The sequence below is a fragment of the Euprymna scolopes genome, chromosome 46, assembly GCF_053919585.1.
Source record: "Euprymna scolopes isolate OS-2025 chromosome 46, ASM5391958v1, whole genome shotgun sequence".
NCBI classification, from domain to species: domain Eukaryota; kingdom Metazoa; phylum Mollusca; class Cephalopoda; order Sepiida; family Sepiolidae; genus Euprymna; species Euprymna scolopes.
The window spans coordinates 164,675,445-164,681,444 of record NC_136527.1 but is presented as its reverse complement, the minus strand read 5'-3'; positions in this window follow the sequence as shown (position 1 = coordinate 164,681,444).

Genomic DNA, 6,000 nt, shown 5'->3' with positions numbered 1-6,000 from the left:
AAAGAGTTTTTTTTTTTATAGGAACTCACAATAATAAGGTTTATATTACTGTACACATAGATTCGAAAAAGTCGTCAAAAAACAAATATATAACAAATAAATGTTATTAAAAGCAAGATAAGTTACTTTTCTACCTAACTGGATATGTGTTTAGTGTTTTTATTTAATGTAACATGTTTATTCAGCTCGAAAAACATACAGTGTTGACCGATGTATTGGAAAGTTAAAGATGGCGCCTGAGCCGCCTGACTCTTTCGGTGACACACGGTATGTTTGGGAAAAGCAGTTAAAAAAAATATGCAAACACTGTTGGAAACTATCTCAATATATGTTGCCGTGACATAGGCTGACATATATTCGGTGGGTTTTTAACAGTATTTTGTCTAGATTTTTTTTTTAATCTCTTTTTCCCAAACTTACCGTGTCAAAGATTTTTTTAAAAATTCGTTGCAGATTTTTTGTTTTGATTTAATAAAAATATCCTTAGTAGTAGCGTCCTAAATTATGAGATGAAAAATGAACGAATCTCTTAGTGAAATGGAGTTGTCTCCCTCTGCACAATGACCTTGTATACAAAAACACCCATATTAATATCGTTTATTATTTTTAATGTAATAAGGAAAAAAATACCAACTGCTTGAAGCATTTCTATTACTTTGCTAATGCTTTTTTAAAAAAACAAATCAAAATAATTTTATGTGTAATTATTTTATTCACTAGATTACAGAGAGACAATGTGTAGTGTTTATCGTGTTCAGTCCAGGGAGAGATTGCAATTAAAGGGACATAACTCCCAGAAGAGTTACCTCCCCCTGAAACAATATATAAGGTAAATAAAAGACTGTTTGAGCAAGTCACATGGTGGTAGATTGTAAAGTATTGATTTGTGTCCTTTTCTATTCTCTACCATATTCACACCCGGGAGGCGGTGCATCAATCATTTTACAACATTAAACTACTTCTCTATCAAAGACACGTAATGCATGGGAGGATGGCACAACCCATGACAAATAAAGCCTCTCTCGAACTAGCTACAATGATGATAACGCGCAAAACATGGATGAAATGAACAAACAAATTAGAAACAGGTACTACACTTTCATCGTTGTTCGTTTAATGCTGTTTTTTGTGAAACAGGCAGACTATTAAACAGGTTTAAGTCTGGAATAATGAGTGAAGGTCATCGTAAGTTTAACCGAATCAAGTTTGATAAAAATAAGTTGCAAGTCACATACGTAATCATGACGTCATAGTTTAATTTATGGGACCAAATCTATTTTTGTCATTTGACTGACTTCACTGTTTGTGCAATTTCTTCCTCTTATTGGATTTGTTTATGTGAAATATTTAGTTTTACAATTTTTAATATGAACATTATTTGGATTATTATTCGGAATACTGTTCTCATTTTGGACGTTAACAGTAATTCGACTAATCCAAATAATAATGAAATGTTTTAGCTAAAAAAATAAACGTGATTTTTAAAGCTTGATATACATATATATATATATTTTTCATGAATTGAATACGAAATATAAATTGACAATAGAAATACCCCAAAATGTTTAAAAATTGACAAATATAATCTAAACTTTATAGGAAAACAATTCTGACATTTTTACACAAGGAACGAAATAATGATTTCACCGTGTTATTACGATGACCTTAAGTTCTTTGTTCTTAAGCAGTTGATTTTTTCCTTTGAATTTATTGTTCTGTAGCAGTTGATTTTCTATTTAAATAATTTCACGTTTAATTCGTGTTTTTCATCTTTTAATTTTGATTCTTTTATATTTTCATATATTTTATTTCTTAATGAATTGGACACACAAAACAAAAATTGTATCAATTTACTAAAGAAATCAGAACAAACAAAGTTTCTGTTTTGAACACAATAGAAAAAAAACGACAATTTTCTCGTATTTAATTCCCTGAATGAAAGGTAAGTTTCTTTCTTTTTTTTAATATCATTTAACAACTTACAAATACTTTTAAATATTAAAATAATTTATTTTTTTATTGCAATCCATTATAAAAGGTAAGTTATTTTTACGACTTTGAAACATCCGTTTGAATAACTTTTAGAAATAATCTGAAACAGAAAAGCAGTTTATTTTTTGCACCTCAGAATTTTTTTTTTTTTTTTTTAATGAATACGAAATATAAATTTACAATAGAAATACCCCAGGAGTTTTAAGAATTGACAAATATAATCTAAACTTTTTAGGAAAACAATTCGGACATTTTTACACAAAATCTTAAAAATTTAAAATGGTTTATTTTTTTTTGCAATCCAATAAAAATATTGATTCCGCCATGCTTTATAACAAACTTGAATGAAAATATATGAATCTCCGTACTTGTACAGTTTAATCAGACATTAAAAAATTAAAATTTAATGAATTTAATACGAAATATAAATTTACAATAGAAATAACCCAAAAGGTTTAAGAATTCACGAATATAATCTAAACTTTATAGGAAAACAATTCGGACATTTTTACACAAAATCTTAAAAATTAAAAATGGTTTATTTTTTTTGCAACCTAATAAAATTATTGATTCCCCTCAAGACATTAAAAAATGAAAATATTGAAAAGAAGGTTATACTGTACGTATCCGTTTTGGACTGAAGATCTCCGAAAAAAAATTCACTTAATTTGATCGAGTAGTTTTTATTTTTATTTTTTTTACAGCGGAAAAACACGTTTTTATGAGAGCGCGTTGAAGTCAGCCATTGTGAAATTTATTGAACACGCCACGGGGAGATAACTCTAGTTGAAGCACTGACATCCCCCCCCCATTTTTACTACTAGCTTTTCTTCCTAAACATCGAACCGTTTAGTCGGTATCATAACAAATTGGTTTTCCCCTGTAAAAAAAAATAAAATAAAATAAAAACACTACTTGATGAAATTAAGTTAATTTTTTATTTATTTTATTTTTTTTTTATTCTTTTTTTTAAATTTATTTTTTGATTTTATTTTTTTTATTTATTTATTTATTTATTTTTATTTATTTATTTGTTATTTATTTTTTTGTTTATTTATTTGTTTTTTTTTGTTTTTTTATTTATTGATTTGTTTTTTTTATCTATTTATTTTTTTTTGTTTATTTATTTGTTTTTTTTTGTTTTATTTATTTATTTATTTATTTTTTTGAGAACTTCGTTCCATAACGGATCCATACAATTTAAACATTTTTTCGATATTTTCATTTTTTTAATGTCTTGGTTAAACTGTACAAGTACCGAATCTCCGATTAAAAAAATTAAAAAATCTTCCGGTAAATATAAAGAATTACTCCCCCCTCGAAAATTCATTTAAAATTACCACTCATATAGGTTTTCAGGGTCACTGAAAACGAAATTAATGTTTAAAATGATGGCAAACGAGTAGATTCCAAGATATAAAGAAATGTCAGTTTTAAAAATGTAGGGGATCACTTTTCTACATTAATCTAACGTAAAATGAGCACCCACTTTGTGGCCATGGGTTTTTTTCGGGGGGGGGAGCTTTCTTTCCACCCTCGGAAAATCCTTTAAAATTACCACTAACTTTTAAAATTCCAGGAAACAAGTAGTTTCTAAGATATAAAGAAATGCACTCACTTCATGGTCACCTTTTTATTTTTTTATGGTGTGGGAGGGGGGAGATTGCCGGTTTGTTTTTCGTTCTTTTTTGGAGGGAGATATTCAATTATAGAACTTGTATAATTTTTTTAAGAAGTGCTTATGCAGTTTAATTAACTGGTTTGAGCAGCAGAACTGTTTAATATTTTACAAAAAGTCTGTTTACATTTAGTGGGAGGCGGTGGAGGGGCGGGGATGTTGTGGCGGCCATGCCCCCCCCCCTTCACCACCTCCCACCAAATGTAAACAGAATTTTTGTAAAATATTAAACAGTTCTTCTGCTCGGTTAATGTCGGCGTGTTACTTATGTTAAAACGGTTAATTAAACTGCATAAGCACCTATTAAAAAACTATACAAGTTCTATAATTGAATATTACCCTCCAATTGCGTCTGAACAGCTATTAAAAAAATATCACGAAAAATAGAAAAAAAAAACAAATTATAAATATTTAAGATTTTGTTATATAAATTTAACATAAATAAAGCACCTACTTCATGTCCAAATTTCAGTAAAAGAGACATGTAATCGTTCGCAGTTTCAAAGTGTTATGGCAGGAAAAGGGAGAGAGACTTCCTTGTATCGATTTTTGTTTTGATTTTACGAAGGTAGGATTAAAACCCACATGTTCTTAACTATTCTCTACTTTCACCTAACAATTTATTTGTCAGAAAAAGTGATGCACGACATTTATATGCGACTGTCTGGAAGAGCTTAAGCAAAGAAAATGTTTGTGGGAATGTTGATTCTTTTTATGCTTGAGGTAGCCATTACGTCCGACTCTGTAATCAGAGTTTTTTTTCTGTCTGTTTCGATTTACTCAAAACTGCACACACCTCGTCTTCTCATGTATCGTTCTCTTCTTCCTCTTCTACTTCTTGCTCTTTTTCTTCTTTTTTCTTCTCAGTCGTCAGAAGCGTCGTCTTTGTCTTGACTACGTTTTTCCTTCTCCCTTCTTGCTCACAGTGACCCGTTTTTATGCTAAGCTGAACTCTCGTGTGTGCGAGAGAACACGAGATTTTGCGTGATTACTTGGCAATATTAACCGGCCGCCGCCATCTTGCCATTTTTCTTTGGACGTGCCCGCTTTGCAGAGTGCACACCTCGAGCGTTTGTCAGGTAAGCCCGTCTGTTCACAATTTATTACATTTGATTGGATAATTTGGGTATAAAAAGTCACATGATCAGACTTGCTTCCCTAGCGCACTCAGATATTCATGCTAGTTTTGCTGACTAACCCACTCAGATATTCCCGCTAGTCTCACTTCTTATCACACTCAGTTGAAAAATACCACTAATAAAAAAATTGGAATCTTATCAGCATTGGGATGACATTGTGTGTTCCATCATTTTCATTCCTGTTTTCTAGAACTCAACTGGCGCCATCTTGACTGCTTGCCTTCTCTCATGCAAATCACATTACCCCCCCCCCGATTAACCTCATAAACCTACAAGAAAATGAAGCCTTCCTAGCAATTAAAATAACCCTGCTAGTCCCACTTCCTCACCCACTCAGATATTCCTGTTAATCTTGCTTCATAGCCAACTCAGATATCGCTGCTAGTCTCACTTCCTAGCTCACTCACATATCCCTGCTAGTCTCACTTCCTAGTTCACTCAGATACCCCAGCTAGTCTCACTTCCTAGCCAACTCAGAAATCCCTGCTAGCCTCGCTTCCTAACTCATTCAGATATCCCTGTTAGTAACGCTTCCCAGCCCATTCAGATATCCCTGCTTTTTCTGAATGAAAGTCCACACAAATATCCCTGCTATTCGTGCTTCCCAACCCGCGGTACTTGGCTAGACACAGATAGATACGTGACTCCTCCTCCTTAATACGAGAAACCTGAATCACATTTCCAAAATTCTTCATTTTAAAATGACAAATTTTTAATTACTTCATTTCAGAGCTAAAACTTTTTTCAGCAGATACAATCAAATTTCTTTCTAAATTTCTTATTTAAAAACGACGAGTTTTTCCATACAAGTCAACTGAATTGCATAGAAAGTTCTTTTAACAGCAACGACTTTTTTCTTCAAATACAACCAAATTTAAAATATGACCGAATTTCAGCATCACACACTCGAATTGCCATTGTAAGTTCGATAGAATATTTAATTTTCAAATTTTGACTTGCATGTGCAAATAAAAAATTCTATATAGTCCGACAAATAATCACAAGTCCGAGCTTCGAATGCATATTTCACTTCTTAAGAGCATCAATTTTTCCAATGTCCAGCTTTTGAATACGTATATAGAATCCACAGCATGACTAATTTTCACTTTGACTTTTAAATGCGCATTTTTTTTTTATTACATTTTCACCCCAAACAAGGCAAATTGCCACTTTGGTGTAGGGGGCTACTAT